Here is a 19,159-nt window from a genome sequence, read left to right on the forward strand (position 1 = left end):
GCTAATGTGCTGTAACAATACAATATACATTGCATGATTAATACATCCGGATGGATAGCTCAATTCGTGAGTAAAAACACTAAGTGTTAATACAGTACTGTATTTTGATTAAACAAAAACCTAATGAAAATTATCAAACTCAAAATTGCGATATTTCCTAGCTTACATAAAAGGGATGAACTGCTTTTCTTCCCTCCTGTACCGAGTAAAGTGATTTGTATTTTACGCCAGTATCATCGAACTCCAGTCGTGGAAGGGGTAGCAAACGGTGGTTCCTGTTTCAATCGTTAATAGAAAGGTATAGCCAGATTAATATTAAAAATGTTAGTAAAAATAAAATGATGTCCCTGTATAAGGGGCACATTTGCAACTTGAACAAAAAAGCTACTCGTATTTACGAAGCAGTAAAAGGCCTACGTGACGGAATCTATGTTTAACATTCGACCGCATCCCTCGCGTCGTGATTTTGAATTGCCTAGGTAACTCGTCTAAAAAAAAAAAAGAATGCAGTGGCAGTACCCCAACAACATGGAGGACTTCAACACCGCAGCCGAATAGTTACAGGGTATAAGGTTTATCTATTTATTTATTTATTTATTTATTCATTCATTTTAAATATGTTCTACAACAGAGCTAGATTTCGAGGTTCTCTGATTAGGCTTCATCTTGATTATATTGACTTAGTATTACAAACTTTGAAAATTACATAGAAAAATACAGAAAAGTAAAACAAATTCATGCCCTCAGCCCCCTATACCGAGTGATGGTCGGTCTTTCAGGTATATGTTGTATAATTTATCATTATTATGTTTCGTATTTTTTGTGTTTTATATTCAGGAAAGAATGAAAGTTTGTAAAAAATAGAAAACTGATTATTCATCTTTGTTGCGATATTGATTCTTAATTAATATTTGTCTCTGATTTGTCTTGCATTATTATTCTTTATGATTTTGACTTAGTATTATTACAATAATTGGAAATAACGTAGCAATATATAACATATTTCATTCCTTCAGTACTCCCATTACCGATCGATGAGCTGTGGTCGGTCTTCCAAGTATTTGATATTTCACTGGTTATTGAACTTCGATGTATCAGTTGCGCATTCATTTAGCGATTATTGAATTCGGAATAGCAAGATAGTATTTTGGTTACAGTCCGAGAATTCATCATGGGATTACTTGACATTCGGCTTACAATTCAGGAAAATTTCGGAAAGAACCCAACTAATTAATCAGCAATGCACATGGTCAGCCTTCACTTTCGGGATCGTGTATGGGTTATCCAAGGAAACTATTAGTTTGAAGATAATAGCAGTAAAAAAAAGAGAAGAATGGGATCATTAATAGCTGTTTGTAGCTTAAAAGAGCCATCAGAAGCTACTAAAATCAGTTTACGTTCTGAGAGCAGACGACGTGCAGCAGATATGTGAAACAAGCTTAGGATCGAATAATTTCAAGGGAAAAATTGTTCCGGGGCGGGTATCGAACCCGAGACCTTTGGTTAAACGTACCAACGCTCTCCCAACTGAGCTACCCGGGAACTCTACCCGACACCGATCCAATTTTTCCCTCTAATCCACAGACCTCAAAGTGGGCTGACAACCGTCAAGCAACCAACATTGAGTGCACAATAACTCTGTGTGACTTAAATTGTGGTTTTCTGTTACGTACAGTGACGTGTATTATGCAAATCAAGCTTTCAGGTATAACTCCCTGTAAAGTTAATTTGAATAATTTCCCCGGAACAATTTTTCCCTTGAAATTATTCAAATTAATTTTACAGGGAGTTATACCTGAAAGCTTGATTTGCAAGCTTAGGATTTTTCACCTGAAAAGGTAACACGCATTTCAGTGTGGAAAATGAATTAAGCTCATTAGACTTGCAAATGGACAAGTCTCGACACTGTATGAGGTCAATAAACTGATCAAAAAACAATATGTAACTGGCAAGGATTATGGCTGTTCGGACAACACTAAAATTATTCCAGGCATTTTGAAGAGAACTAAGGATTCCATTGTGTGGTGATGTAATGTTCATTATAGTGCTGGGAATCGTGACTGCGAACAACCACTTTGATTATTTCCTGCTGTAAAAATAAATAGAACAAATGCTGAATTTTTCTAAATGTGGAGATTAGGACATCGATTAGGATTATTATGCTATAGAATGAGTAACTGGAGAATGCATGTGGTACGGCAACGCCGACTAAGCTCGCTACTAGTGACCGGGCCGTACCGAGCCATATGAAATAAGTAAAAGAGAAGAAATTGTTGTTAGTAAATTTTGTTACTATACTCAGGGACAAAAAAAACCGGACACTTTAATATTTGCTGGTATTTTGCAAAACATTATCTTCTCATACAATATTATGGTAGCCATCTGTTGTTATGGAGACGTGTATACATTGTTGATTGTTTTTTGTTTTATAAACAAGCCATTACAACCAAATATTCCAATTTTGCTTTCGGAGTCTCAGCTATAACAATTTTGTCTGAACCATTTTGTGCTTCATTATCGTTATCGTTCGTTATTTCTTTATTTTTACATTTTCTGAGTTTAAGTGGGGTTGTAATTTGTCTTAAAACAAGATACGACCTGAAGATGTGGCTCGAGCTGTAGCCCTTTAGGATGATGGACGCAGTGTACGTAACATTGCAAATGTTATGAATATGGCTAGAAGCACAACCCATGATGCCATAAAACGGTATAGAGAGACCCTAGAATATACCAGAAGACCAGGTTCGGGTCGTCCAAGAGCTACAAATCCAAATGAAGACAGGTATATGGTGTTGAGAGTTCTTAGGGAGCGCAACCTGCCAGCTACTAGTGTAGCCCAGCAATTTGTTAACATGCATGGACGCCCAATTTCGGCCAAAACAGTTAGAAGGAAGTTGAAAGCAAGTGGACTGATATCAAGTAGACCTGCAACTGGTCCCAGACTTCTCAGGATGTATCGAGTTGAACGACTGCGTTTTGCAAATGATCACAGGGATTGGAGAAATGGACAGTGGAGCTGTGTTCTGTTCACCGATGAGTCCCGTTTCAATCTGTGCTCACCTGATGGACGTGAAAGAGTTTGGAGAAGGAGGGGAGAACGATTTTCACAGTGTTGCATTTCCGAAAATGTGCCGTATGGAGGTGGTGGAGTGATGGTTTGGGCAGGAGTGTGTACGGATGCTCGTACAGAGTTGGTTTTTGTTGAAAATGCAAGACTAACAGCTGATAAATATATAAATGAATGTTTGGCTGATCATGTTGTGCCATTTGGCCAATTTGTAGGCGATAATTTTGTTTTAATGCATGATAATGCACGGCCGCATATTGCCCATGCGGTCGGAGATTATCTCCAAGAAGTGGGAATCCATGTTCTTCCATGGCCAGCAAGGAGTCCAGACATGAACCCAATTGAACACGTGTGGGACATGCTGGGACGGCGTGTTAAGAATAGACGACCGAGACCAGAATCGTTACAAGAGTTGAGGCGAGCACTTGGCGAAGAATGGGAACTTATTCCTCAAGAAGACATTGCTAACCAAATTGAGAGCATGCCAAGACGTATAGATGCAGTTATTCAAGGCAGAGGGGGTAATATCCATAACTAAAAAGAGTTTTTAATGTTTAAGGCACCATAAAATGAAAAAACAGTTAGACCAAACGATGTCATAATTATACACCCTTTGTAATTTTTTGTAAATTTTCTCGTCAGAGATTTTTTTTTTCAAATGTTGTCGTATAAGGTGCTAAATGAAACATTATTTTGTTTAAATGGGTTTTGTTTCATTTTGAAATAATTGGCAACAAAATACAAGCAAATATAGAAGTGTCCGTTTTTTTTGTCCCTGAGTTTATATTCTTTATGAATTAACTGAAGTAGTCAAGTGAAAGGCGATTTTTTAACTGCACTAAAAAGATTCGGATTTTCAGTAATGTTATAACATGTTATCTGAGCGGAATAAAGGAGAATGTGATGTGGTTCAGGGAATATCATTGAAATTGACGAAAGAAGATTTTGGGGCAGCATTCACCGAAGCGGCAAATAATTATGGCCGCATGGGCACTGTTTTTTTTTGTCTAACGGAAACAACACTCGTCTTTTATCTAAAGCCTTGCAGCGGCCATAATTGTTTACCGCTTAGGTAATGTACTGTCATGTTGACGACATTGTGTACTTAGTTATCGTAATGGAACAGTTCAACGTCTCCACAACAATTCTACAGTTTAGTCCAGTTTTTTATTTTAAATTTCGAAATGTGGTTACAGTGAAACAATTTTTTTGATAATTAGAGGTAGACGCTCACTTACCGGAACGGATGCGTTCGGCACATTACGATTTTTATTTTTTTGCATTATTTTAAATGGAGCATCGCTATTTTGACCGTATCACATGACCGGATTCCATCCAGAATTCTGAGCGGAGAATTATAAAGGATTTCCTTACGGGCCAAGATCGAAATAAAACATGTCATGAAAATTTATATCGATTGCAAGGCTTCCAATCGCTGTAATATTAAAGGCATAAATTAAATGGATGACGGATGTTAGGCCAACGGTACCAGAGCTTTGCAGTTCATTAAAATTTGATTAATTAATTAATTTAATTAGAACTAGCCGTACCCGTGCGCTCCGCTGCACCCGTTAGAAATAAATATAAAGTAATTACATAATTAAAATAGGACATTTGATCCAGGGAACATTCGTGTTTGATAGAAGGATAAATCGTTTAATATGTTACTTAATTTAAATTGTATTTAAAATATTAAAATGCAATCATTTTGATCCAGAGACCACTCATTTGGTGCATTGACAATTCCTTTAACATATTTCTTAATTGTTATTACCAATTATCTCCGCCTTCCAAGCGCCCCAACCTCAGAAGTGGGTTACAACGAAGCCACGGCCAGGAGAGAAGACCACAAATGTCGAAAAGACAACCTGGTGGCATTGGATTAAAAAAAAATTACCAATTATTTTTGGAAAAGCAAAAATTAACAGAAAAATTTTGGCTACAGATTTATTATTATGTTTATATTATATTATATTATGAAAAAGTGTGTTGATAACGGATGTACTCGAATTAGAAAGTTTTTTATTTGCTATGGGAGCTCTTGAATCTCAGGAGGAACAACTTTTACAACAGCGCAACATAATCTGCTTGGCTCATTACCCAATTTTTTTTTGCATTACATTTATTGCATATGTATTTTATGTATTTTAACACGATTCAATTGAGCATAGTTAAAATTTGAATTATAAAATAATGGATTGCTAAGCTAACGTACTATTACTGCATACTAAATCAATACACTCTCGTTGTTCGTTAATTCTCTGAGATAAAAATGAATATGTTCATAAACATTATTATAAGAAATACAGGAAATGAATATACAGAATAACCTATCAAGTTTTCTGTGCATAAGAAGCTATTTTAATCTTACCTGTCCTCAGTTCACTCACAAGTTACTGTAATAACATTATAGAATTGTGTCCATCCAGAGAAACTACACTTTCCAATGATGAAATAATAATTAATTATACAAATCGGTTAATTTAGCTTCCGATATTACTTCATACAAACACAGAAATATTGTCTGTAGGCTATGTTTCATAGCTTTCGATTGTTGTGTCCAAGGCCCCTTATAGACGAAGTCATTTGTTTTTTATTTCAATACACCGCCTTAGATGGCAGTTATTTTAATTTTAAAACTCATTTATCTCATTAAATATCAGTCCTATCAAACTTTTTCAAAGAATAAAACTTATCAGAAATCATTTTTAAAGAAACGTTTGTTATGTAACATATTTCACAAAAATCAATAATTAGCGAGATATTTCGATTTAATTCAGGCCCCCTTATAACCCCCCTTTTAAATAACGTATTTTGAATGCCATATAGCCTATAATCTAAGTTACAACGAACTTAATTTATATACCAATTTTCATCGAAATCGGTTCAGCCATTATCACGTGAAAAGGTAACAGACAGACAGACAGACAGACAGACAGACCGACAGACAGACAGACAGACAGGCATACAAACAAAAATTTCAAAAAAGCGATTTTCGGTTTCAGGGTGGTTAATTATATATGTTAGGACCAATTATTTTTGGAAAATCGAAAATTACCAGAAAAATTTCGGCTACAGATTTATTATTAGTATAGATTATGGCAATGTAATTAATTAAATTATAATTATATAAATGTAATCTATAAAAAGAACGTATGGGATGAGGTAGGAAAAATAGTGAATAAACCTGGTATATTCTTCATAGTTCAAGTTACGGAGCTATTAATTTTATTTCCATGTTCAGTTCAGAACACTACAGTGAAATAATGCTTTCTAGCCGTAAATTACAACACTATTTGATTATTTATTGGGAAATGCGAACAAGTGAGCGATACTATAATAAAAATCAGAACGCGCCGAGCTAATTTTTTCGGTAAGTGAACGCTTACCTTAAATCCAATTTTTTTTTAACAATTCGATAACCGTGAGTCTAAATATGACATTGCTTCATAAACTCATTTTTAATAAAAAGGATAATCTTGATCTTCTTCAATCATTGGGATAGGTTTGTGTAAAAGGTTCGTTTTCTAAATAACACAGAATTTCAAACAACGATAATCAACACCTTTATATACATTTTATAGACACTATTAAATATAGTACAATATAAGCAACATTTTGTTTTGCCGATTGAATAAGATATACATTATATAATCGCTTAATTTTATCTATAAGTCTATAATTTTAAAGCTTATCATATTATGATATAACTAACAAAAATGAACTAGCCATTAGAAAAGAATACATTTGGTCGACAATTGTTTGGCATTATTACATGTAAATAAAAATTGAGAAGTCAAGCAAAAAATAAATAAGCTTACTGTAAATTAGGAGTCCTTGATATGTCACTCTGACAATAGCCCTGGATGTGAACGGGCTCTTATATATGGTTATAACTTATAGAGGTTATTACTCTCTCTCTCTCCTTTTGACGTATTAAGAATGAATTAATATATTTTTGTCCATTTAATAGTCTGGATATATAGGATAAAGTACATCTTATCAAAATAAATTTTAATTTAGACGATATACATGAAGAATATTACATAATAATTTATAATGGAGTAATTTAAAATGTTTATACTTTCTACCAATGTCTCTTGTCTCTAGTATATATTCAGTGCTTGAATATTTCGTGTCAGTTACTAGAATTCATTGGAGTTAGCACTGATGAAAACTTTGTAAGAAATTTTCATTACCATTAATCGTATTTACACTAATTCGAATAAAAAAGAAGGTGATGCTTATAAATGAAGTTATCACTTCATTGCAATTTATACTTGATCACTTGATTTCTAGTTTTTTGTATATCGTTGTCTTTCGTATATAGTTGAATTTTTATTTCACATTTCACGATCACAGACACTTCAGCACACACAATTCTGGTGGTAGATTAATTTTATGTTTTCAGTCTAATGAATACTGTTCATTAACACAGTTACATTACCACAGGAAAATCTGGAAATAACAGTTTTTTTTATAGAAACATAATTTAACTCGTCTTGTAAATATAAAAATATGAGATGAATGTTTTTTACAGAACATTGTAACAGCATTATTTACAGCCTCCTTCTCTTGTTGACATTTAACTTCTTTCTCTGCTGTACTGTATCAGCCTGCAATACAGATGGATGTAGGCAGCATTCTCTGCAACACAAAAACATTTCAACGTTACAATAATTATCTCAGCTAATAAAATGTTTAAAAATTTGTTCTTGACCTAAAAGCTATTTTTAGTGATAACTTTTAATGTTTTTTTCAATGAAATGTACTAGTGAGAACAATTAACTTTTTTTAGTTTCTTAACTTTTTATTGTGTACTTTTGTGAACAAGTGTATTCAGTTCACAATGACGTAATCATGAAGTTGTTTTACTTACGAAATACTGTTTTGTATATTTATGAAAATGCAGTGGTGTGTATGGAATTTTAAAACATCGACAATTTGAAAATATTTATACATATTTTGAACTGCAGGGACTTTTCGGATATAGGGTAAAGGTTCGTAATATTGATATACAGTAATATTATGATAGTTATTTTTGAGAATTTATTATAATTTTACTGAGTGAGAGAAGGACCGGTTTTGTGAAGCACCTTGTCCAAGAACATTCCCTTAACACGTTGACGCAAGAAACCGATTTTTCTCTCGCTCAGTAAAATTGTAATAAATTCTCGAAAAGAACTATCACAATATTACCAACCTTTACGCTACTATAGCACATCTAATTTATTTTCCACTGTGTTAATATTTTAGAGATATCATAACATTTCAGATAAGTGTTTAATTTTTACAGCGGAACACATATCATTTATATATAGGCTTATCTAATAATGTATTTTATTGGCGTTATACGATACAATATATCAACGCAATTATCTCTTTGATGAACTTGTACAAGGACATCATTTTATTTTTACTAACATTTCTAATATTAACCTGGCTATATCTTTGGATTAACGGTTCAGAACCGGAAACACCGTTTGCTACCCCCTTCCACGACTGGAGTTCGATGATACTGACGTAAAATACAAACAAATCACGTTACTAAGTATAGGAGGGAAGAAAAGTTCATCCATTCACGTAAAGTAGGAAATATCGCGATTTTGAGTTTGATAATTTTCATTAGGTTTTTGTTTAATCAAAACACAGTACTGTATTAACAATAAAGTGTTTTTACTCACGAAGTGAACTATCCATTTGGACGTATTCATTATGCAGTGTATATTATACTGTCTACAGCACATTAGCGTACGATATAGAGAATGAAGTTAAAATGAAAAATAATCGTAATATGGATATTTAAACAATTTTTGAAAATGGTGGCCGTTCATTTCGATACAGGCTTAATTTCTTTTTTGTATATTATGACGCTATAGACTATTGTACCTAATTCCAATTTCCAGTTTCGTCCTTCGTACCAGTAACTCATGTTGAAATAATTCTGTACCTACTCTATAACAGAGTAGGTCTACCTTACGTACTGTTGTAAATTCAATCTTCACTTCTGTCCGACACGAAAATATAAAATTACTCAGACATGCTATCTACCGTCTCTCCAAGTGGTTTTGTCGCAGGGTCGGAGAAAGGAGGTAAATCACGTGACAATTAAGTAACGAGGCCCTTTTATTTAAGTTATTTTAAACAGTTTTATAATATTACGTAGACGTCCAATTCCTAACAGAAATTAATGTTTTCAGAAAAGAGCTAAGACAGTCCAGCCACTAGCCTTTACACAGGGGCGAGCACAAGCGGGTGGGGGAAACCGGGATGCGAAATAGACAAACGGACGACAGTACCTGTGCGAGAATATGATTCATTATTGAAAGCTCTTTCGTCACTGGAAAACGCGAACATATTTCTGGAACGTACTGTACTCACTAACTCAGTACTGTTTGTATTTACTATGACCGTAAGGCGACTTTGACTGTATACGCTTGGTTCTGTATGGAGAAAGTTGGAAGTTCATTAGTAGAGGGGGTGGGATTGAAGTACATAAAACAATTCTGGTACAATAAAAATTGAAGTAAAAATAAAATGATGTCCCTGTAGCTCTGCTGTGCTATGTGGCTATTCGAGATTTCTGTGTTTACCGAGGTTTTGTGGTTTTTCTCAGTCACTCTGAACATTAAAAATAACACCAATTTTATGTGACAGAACAAGACAAACATAAATTTCCTGGCAGCCCAGTTCCAACACGAAAGGTAATATTAAAGTTAGTGAATAAGTTTAATACTAGTAAAACAGGTTCTATGACTGACCGAAAAAGAAAACGAAGATAAACTCTCGTGTCTGTGTATTTACTCTTACGAACTGCCGCTGCAGCCTGACAAAGATACAGACTGTTCCAAAACTCTGTACTCAAACTTCTAGGGATGGTAGAGGGGCCCAAAACAAAGATATCTACAGTTTTCTGTGGTACACATTGCCTGAGTTGCTCCAAAATGTTCCCCTTGACATCCGGCGTCGCATGTGGTTCCAGCATGATGATGCAACCCCTCATTTATCTTTTCAAGTTCGAGAGCATTTACGTGGCACATTCGGTGAACATTGGATTGGCCGCGGTGGACCCATTGCAAGGCCTGCTCGTTCTCCTGACCTTACCCCACTCGATATTTTTGTGTTGGGACATTTAAAGAGTTTAGAGTATGAAACGCCAATTGTGTCAAAAGAGGACCTCGTTGCTCGGATTCTTGTAGCTGGCGATCACTTACATAATCAATATCGAGTATTTCAACGTATGAGAGGCGCATTATCACGTCGTTGTACATTAAGTATTGAAGCAGGAGGCCGCACATTTGAACAATACCTGTAAACAAAATGCCACCAGAACCATTTTAAATGGTTACCACACTCTCAATGTCTGCGTTCGAAGATGACGACTGACGTAACTATTGCTTTCCGGCCTATGGTTATACAGGGACATCATTTTATTTTTACTAACATTTTTAATATTAACCTGTCTATACCTTTAGAGAACCGGAAACACCGCTTGCTCCCCCCTCCAAGACTGGAGTTCGATGATACTGGCGTAAAATACAAATCACTCTACTAGGTATAGGATGGAAGAAAAGTAGTTCATCCATTTACGTAAACTAGGAAATATCGCGATTTTGAGTTTGATAATTTTCATTAGGTTCTTCTTTAATCAAAGTACAGTACTGTATTAAGAATAAGTGTTTTTACTCACGAAGTGAGTTATCCATGCGAACGTATTCATTATGCGGTGTATATTATACTGTCTACAGCACATTAGCGTACAATGTAGAGAAAGAAGTTAAATTGAAAAATAATCATAATATGAATATTTAAACAGAATTTTGAAAATGGTGGCCGTTCATTTCGATACAGGCTTCAGTTCTTTTGTGCATATTATCGCACTATAGACTATTGCATCTAATTCCAATTACCAGTTTCGTCCTTCGTGCTAGTAACTCATGTTGGAATAATTCTGTTCCTACTCTACGTACTGTGAATTCAATCTTCACTTCTGCCCGACCCGAAAATATAAAATTACTCAGACATGCTATCTACTGTCCGTCCAAGTGGTTATGCCGCAGGATTGTAGAAAGGGAGGAAATCACGTAACAGTTAATTACTTAACGAGGCCCTTTTATTTAAGTTAAATTAAACAGCTGTATAATATTACGTAAACGTCCAATTCCTAAGAGAAATTAATATTTTCAGAAAAGAGCTAAGACAGCCCAGCTTTTACAGAGGGCGAGCAGAAGCAGGTGAGGGAAATCGGGATGCGACGTAGGCAAACGGACAGTACCTGTGCGAAAATATGATTCAATATTGAAAGCTCTTTCGTCACTGGAAAACGCGAACATATTTCTGGAACGTACTATACTCAGTAACTCAGTACTGCTTACTATCTGCGGTCTTGGTTCTGTGTGGAGTTGGAACTTCCTTAGTAGAAGGGGTGGGAGTGAAGTACATTAAAAAACTCAGGTGCAATAAAAATTGAAGTAAAAATAAAATAATGTCCCTACATAACAAAAATCTTTGTTTTGAGCTCCTCTACCATTCCTAGAAGTTTGAGTATAGAGTTTTGCAACACCCTGTATCAACTGTTATTGCACCCGTGAATAACCCACTCTGAAGTTCAGATTGACAAAATTCATCTGCCAAAATTTGTGGTGCCCATTTTACCGGCACGATTATATTGTTCAGCGTTTCAACGAACTGTTTTTTTACAAGCCAATATGCTTTAGTAATGATGTGCTATTTTTATGTTTATATGACGGTTTTAATTACTACAGGCTATTTACAAACTAAACATCCCAAGTGAGAGCTATTCCCGAGTGTGTGGCTTTGTTCTGCACTGTGATTAGTAATGAAATGGACATGACAACCACTAGAATTGTCACTAATTGACCAATACATTTGTCTCTTGCCAATACACTCAATAAAATATCACTACCGTAAATGACATTCATTGACCCATTCCACTTTATAACAAAGTTTTCATTATAACAATCAGTACCTCATTTTATTAGGAATGACGCAGCCTTGTTATGGTTTTATTGTTAAGTGGATAACCTGCAACAACTTATTTTATTCTAATTGAGTAGTCTCGTTACTTATTATTCGGCCAGATATTCTAGAAATAATTTTGTCTAGGACTCTTATTAACTGAATGATACAACCAGAAGGAATAGGCCTGTGATATTGTGGGTAAGAGTTTTCATTTTGAATGTTGGTGGAAATGAGCAGGTTATGTTGTGGGAAAGAGTTTTCATTTGAAAATCGGAGGAAATGGGCAGGTGATACTGTGGGAAACTATTCTTACAGTCCACACCTGTGGAGTAACGGTCAGCGCGTCTGACCGCAAAACCAGGTGGCCCGGGTTCGAATCCCGGTCGGGGCAAGTTACCTGGTTGAGGTTTTTTTCCGGGGTTTCCCCTCAACCCAATACGAGCAAATGCTGCGTAACTTTCTGTGCTGGACCCCGGACTCATTTCACTGGCATTATCACCTTCATGTCATTCAGACGCTAAATAACCTAGATGTTGATACAGCGTCGTAAAATAACCCAATAAAATAAAAAAAAACTATTCTTACATGAAAGATAATTTAGTTAAATATGACATTTAATTAATTTTCTCTAAATACATCACTTTTATATGCTACTATGTGTAGATTATGCGATTGTTGGAGAGTATTGGAATTGAATTTAAAAAAAGGCGGAAAATGACTAATTAACTACAGTTAAACCTAGTAAGGAAGAAGGAAAATGCACGAGTAAATTGCCCTAATTATTCTAGTGTAAGTTTTCGGCTTTTGCTTATGCGTTATATTAGGTTTATTACATTTTTATCCACTTAGAGGTACTATTTATATTATAATTGAGGCATTGACATGGGAAAGCATGTAAGTCACAAAAAATCGAAAATCTGTTTTTTTTTTCACGGATAAGATACACTATCTACCTAATAATAATTGGACACTGTTTTTGCCCCTTTAGAACCTCGTAGTGCCACCTCTTGTTGCTATAGCAGCAGCCACCCTGAGAGGCATGCTCTCCACTAGTTTGTGTAGGATATCCACTGCAATGCATCGCCATTCCTCTTGCAACATGGCATTCAGTTGGACAATGGAAGTTGGCCCCATGTTTCGGCGGCTACTACGCAGTGGTACGCAGACAATAATGTTCACCGGTTGGACTGGCCTGCACAGAGTCCTGATTCTCAATCCCTTTGAGTACCTTTGGGACGAATTGGACCGGCGATTGAGGTCTCGGGAGATGCGGTCAATTTCCATTGTCCAAGTGAGTGTCATGTTGCAAGAGGAATAGCGACGAATTCCAGTGGATATCCTACACAAACTAGTGGAGAGCATGCCTGACAGGGTGGCTGCTGTTATAGCAACAAGATGTGGTACCACGAGGTTCTAAAGGGGCAAAAACAGTGCCCAATTACTTTTTGGTAGGTAGTGTAGTACGAACCCACGCCAATGGCATGGTAAAGCTAGTATGTCGCTAGCAGAAACCGTTTAGTTTCAGCAGCTCATCAGTGTTAAGTAACGTCCTTTGTAACAGACCCACAAACGTTTTTTGCTTGTCCTGTAAAATTTCGTTTTTGTGACTTACATGCTTTCCCATGCCAATGCCTCAATTGTACTTCCACGTTGTGAACATAAAGGAATATGCAGCGTTTTACAGTAATGGATAACGTTAGGAAACGTAGTCACTGAATTTTGGGACACATTTCCCACTTTTAATAGATAACTTACGTTATCTCATTCATCGACACTCACATTTCAACAAATGTTATGAGATACAAAGTTTTGACACACACTTACAACAACAAAGAAAAGCACAGACAAACACGCACAGAAGAAAAGACAATTATTGCCTTCCGCCGGCCTCTACAGAGATGATGGCATCATCGAATGTTTGGCTAGACCTGAATCAACATGCGCAGAGGAGAAGACACTTCCTCTGCCTTGCAATGTATCATCATGATCTGTTGCGTATACCAGTGTTTGATTAGACCAGAAGCAACACGTACAGATGCAAGGCACTTGCTCCTTTCCGCCGGCTTCTACTGAGATGTCATTATTGTATGCTGCGCGTACCAATGTTTGGCTACACTTAAGCCAACCAAAGACGTTTTATAGTTCAGCCGACAAGCGCAGAGGAGAGGCCACTTCCTGCCTTCCATCTGCCGCTACAGAAGAGATGATGTCATCATAGCCTACTGCGCATACCAATGTTTGTCTCAGGTCAACCTTCCCAGCTGTAAATCGTGTCATTTGGAAGGATCATTCATGCCAACATGCGAACTTCACAAGAAATTTGTATGATCTTTTTCCAGCTTCATATCAAGAAAATAAGAGTATTATTATGAACTTGAAACAGTTTGCACTTCAGTAGCACTATGTCTTGCACTTACAGATAGATCTACATTGTTGTAGCTATTCTCAAATGATGTACTTAAGCCACTGGCCTTGTGTAGAAGTAACGAGCGGGATCCGCGCTCGTAGGCTGCGTTCAGACGTGGAGTGCGAGTTCATTTCAAAGTGTCATGACGTCACTGTTGTGAGTCAGCGATTTGAAGCGAGTTTCAGCTTTTATGTCAGAGAAGTTGCCTATTAATCAAGGCTGAACTTGAGAACGTGTACGGTATAACTTGAACGTCGTAGCAACAGATGGCGGACTGTACTGTCTGTGTGCTACCATAATCTCTTTCGAACTGTGTTTTGCGCGGCCAAGTCGTACGCAGGGTATTTGTTATCATCGGTTGCGTACGGCAGCATTCCACAGCTGCTCCGTGTCCATGTTGACCGTCGAATTTAATGTCAAGAAATATGTAAGAAATCGTCTTAACCCTCTCCCCATATCCTGACAGTAAGAAAAAAACCCACCTCAGTACATGTTTCGAAACAGTTCACATTCCTGCCACTACCGGCGTTACCTTACATATCAGTAAGTAGGCCTACTCTTCAGAATGAACGCCGTACTTGCTATGCAAATGCTTTGACACAGAGCTAATACACCTCAGCGGAAGTGTAGAAAGATTGAATTCTCTAGACTCATCGACTAGCCATATGACGGTATACAGCGAGCCATGACACACGTTGAACTGAACACCCAGTATTGTTGCGTTGTTTTCGAATAGGTCTATTTCCCCGAATATAAAGTGATGCCAAATAATCCCATGGTGAATCGTCCAGTTGATTTCGCCAAATACCATTTTGGTATCACAAATTCTGTCGATGCTGGATAAACGAGTAAGTATACTATTTTAATATTTTTAGGCATTGTTTTGTCCAATGGTAACCATATTAAACGTTGTAAGAGAGTTCTCAATTCACAGACAATTATTTTGTAGTTATTAATTATTATTTTCTAATATCCCAAGTGGTAACAGGATTTTTTCTCGTTGCCAAACTTTCAGAACGACCCCGAGGTTCACTCAGCCTCCTATAAAATTGAGTACCGGGTCTTTCCCAGGGGTAAAAGGCGGTCAGAGCGTGGTGCCGACCACACCACCTCATTCTAGTGCCGAGGTCATGGAAAGCATGGGGCTCTACCTCCATGCCCCCCAAGTGCCTTCATGGCATGTTACGGGAATACTTTTACCTTTACCTTTTTTTTTTTTACAAGAAAATTTATCTAAATTTATTTACGCGTCTTAAATTTTGGAAGTGCAATATTTCGAAATAATTAGAAAAAACACACATAGCCCATATCCAAACTATAAGTTATTTCTTTCTTACTTTCTTAATTACAACGGCCATGTTGAAATGATGTGATAAATTACTGTATTTTTTTCTGCTGTTAGGATATGGGTGTTTCAGTAAATGAACCTAAGTGCGCCTTTCGTTGCTCGATTAAGACGAAGTTTCGTTTGCTAGATAGATTTTTTGCATTAAAAGAACTCTACAGTACTATAATTACCTCACTTTATTATAATGTGTGTTAATCTCATTTGTAGATAATAAACACAAGAGGTAAGAAAACAAAATATAAAAATTCAATTAAGTGAATGTTGCAATTAAGCATGTCAGAAATAAAGTAGTAAAGTCGTTGAAGTTTATAAGGTCGTGTCTATTTCAGTGCAATTATTAGCCTGAAAATTAGAAAACTTGATAAAATTGAAGTTACAGTAGACCTAAATGAGGGAAGTGTAGTTCTAAATAAGAGTTTCAGCGCAAAGAAAAAATAATCGTAATCATTTAAGATCTCTTTGAACTTGTATTATTGACATAAGCGAGAAAATAATCACAACGAAGCAGGAGAAAATGTATATATAGAAGGAAATGGGTACTTCAAGAATATAAAACCAATACTTGTTTAGAGCCTAACAGGAAAAGAAACAATTGAAGTCACGCGAAATATGGACTGGTTAATTTTGGGTGCAGCAGATTTTGGATGCATGATGAAAAAGAAGAGGAATACATAAGCAGTGAATTTATACACGAATATGATATTTGTTAACAGAAAAGTTATTTAAGTTGTTATTTTCCTATTGTAAGAGATTTCAAAGCTACAGTTTTGTTCCTATTGAGATGTTTACGTAAGGAAACTTTTCCTTGACCTAGACTGTAGTAGCATTTGATGTAAACAACACTCTTTCAATGTGGATACGATATTGATTGTAAGAATAGGAAAAGAAAGAAAAGATAGAATCTATTCATTTCTCAAGATTAGACATTTAAGTTGAAGCAGTGATAATCTGATAAATAAAGAGGAAACTCTGAAGAGTAGGCCTATATTACATAGTCTAGGAAATTTATATGCTGTGTACTATAGGTATACAGAATTAATAGTAGCCTACACAAACGACCTAAATAGCCAACTTCGTGAGTTTCGTATGATTTTCTCAACCGTCTCTCAAAATTTAATAATCCTGTTACGATTTATCCCAGTGGCGGTGTGTCAATAAGAGCACAAGAGCACGTGAACACCTTGTTTCCATTAATGCACGACTAGTTTTATTATTTAATACCGTATTGACGTAATGGGTATGTATAATATCAGAATCCAGTATTTTAAACTTCTCGCATCTTGCGTAAACTTCTTATGTAAACTTGGCAACATCGATTCACGTACAAGCCGTGCTCTTTTCAAGAAGGTTACAGGAATTTCACGCAATCCCCGGGGGAGAAAAGTGTCTTTCGCTGGCCGCTTATGACTCGTCAAGAGCACAAAGCGTTAAGTGAACATGATGAGTATCTATCCTACAGATGTCAGGTGCATCGATCCCTTTCGTTCACGTGCTATATCTCGAGGAAGAAATTTAATAGCCTATAGGTGTCAGCATCTCTCTGTCAGAACGTTTACTTCATGTGGGTGTGTGTACAGTTTTGCTACGAGAGTGTAGTTTGTGAATTACTATACTATAGCATAGTTTGGCTTTCAAACACGTGCTGGCTGAATGTGATGGTGGTATGAATTTAAATATCTGTATGTGGTGTATATTATTTAAGAATAATATTTACTGGCATGTATTTATAGAAATAAATCTATGCGAATGGAATTACAGTACTGGTATAGGCTACAGTGTATCAGTGTGTTGTGAATCAAAATGTATTACTGAACACGCGCGTTTGTAAATAACGGCACTGTGGTATGTATTAATTTTTAACAAACGTAAACAATTAACTCTGTTCAAGTAATTTTGAATAGTAAAGAACTGGGTAAACTGGCTTACCAGGAAAAATTCGAAATAAAAAACTGGGTTTCATTATTATTATTATTATTATTATTATTATTATTATTATTATTATTATTATTATTATTATATGTTGTTTTGAATTTATATACGGTTTTTTCGCTAGTGAAATATTGGAATCATGACATTTCATATTACATATATAAAATTTCTAACTCTCTTCGATTTTGGAACACAAAATTGTGAACACACGCAATATTTTATCACGAGCCGCCACTGATTTATCAAAGTCACATGTTCTAGATTTTAGTTCGAAAGTAGGCCTACAGATAGAAAAATAACTTTATTTAACATTCTAGAAGCAAATACACCAATACAATTCGATGTGGAGATTCACTATGCTTCCATTGTTTCAACTGCTGTTTTGTATCTGGTATGTAGTAGTGTATCCAGATTTTATCAGAAGTCACAAAGAGCCTAAAAAAATCAGGCATATTTTTCTCGAATAGAGCCACAAAATCCCTCGAAATTTGACATCGGATGTGCTTTTGTTCCGGTGTTAACAAACTCGGAATCCACCTAGCGGAGACCTTACACATGCTCAAGACATTGACTAACAAGAGAAACACTGGCGGACAGAAAGAGAGATAGGCGGACAGAGAGAGTGAGACAGACGGAGAGCGCTGTTTGACGACGCACGTAGAGGGCTGGCCTAGGGACGAGGGAGTTGCCTGCTCGAAACATGGGTACGCAGCGAACCTTAGTATAATCAGCCGGTGTGGGTTTGGGAATGCACCTTAGGATGTGGCGCACCTGTCCAGTTGAGATACGTATAGTCTCGCTAATTTCCCACAATTTCAATTGGCGGTCATTCAACACCATATTGTGGATTTTTTTCCACGATTTCTTCACTTGTTGATGTTAATGCACGTTCATTGTGGGGGTCATTTTCCACATTCTCTCGACCATATTTAAATAGTGCTGTCTTCTTTTTCACAGTTACAAACGCTGGGGTGGATTCCCCCAGTATAGTATCCCTGACTACTTTAATTTGTGTTGTACTTATTCCCTTTTTTACGAAATATTTAATGACAGCTCGAAGCTCCATATTTTCCTTTCTGCCAATCTATTCTGCACACCCACTTCAAAATTAAACTACACGGAATGTAGTGAACAAAAAATTGTGATCTTTCGTGCTTGAACTAATGTAAAATAGCCGCTAACAATGGTGTCATTGTTTATATGTTTTCAATGCCATCTATGTATCAGACCACAAACTTTTCAAAGTCACCTGGTATAGCCGTAACTTTGTCGGCAATAAATAGCATGCAATGTAAGATTATTTATTCTAGAAAAAGAACACATTTTGGAGGCGTGCACTGTGAACAACTACAGGATCTTACAAGGGTAAATCACTATGCAGGATGTTTAAAAAATGCGGGGCATAATTTCAGGTGTGTATTTCCCA

The 19,159-nt window shown here is 36.2% G+C and overlaps 1 protein-coding gene across 1 annotated transcript in view; it reads right to left on the reverse strand.

Annotated features, from left to right (window-relative positions):
• Positions 1-6,615: 6,615 nt before the first annotated feature.
• Positions 6,616-19,159, reverse strand: part of LOC138698451 (thyrotropin-releasing hormone receptor-like) — a 367,427-nt gene continuing 354,883 nt past the window's right edge. The window contains exon 6 of the mRNA XM_069824387.1: positions 6,616-7,714. The gene's annotated coding sequence lies outside the window, so the exon portion shown is untranslated. The remainder of the gene's footprint in view (positions 7,715-19,159) is intronic.

This window comes from Periplaneta americana, chromosome 4 (assembly GCF_040183065.1).
Source record: "Periplaneta americana isolate PAMFEO1 chromosome 4, P.americana_PAMFEO1_priV1, whole genome shotgun sequence".
Lineage (NCBI taxonomy): Eukaryota > Metazoa > Arthropoda > Insecta > Blattodea > Blattidae > Periplaneta > Periplaneta americana.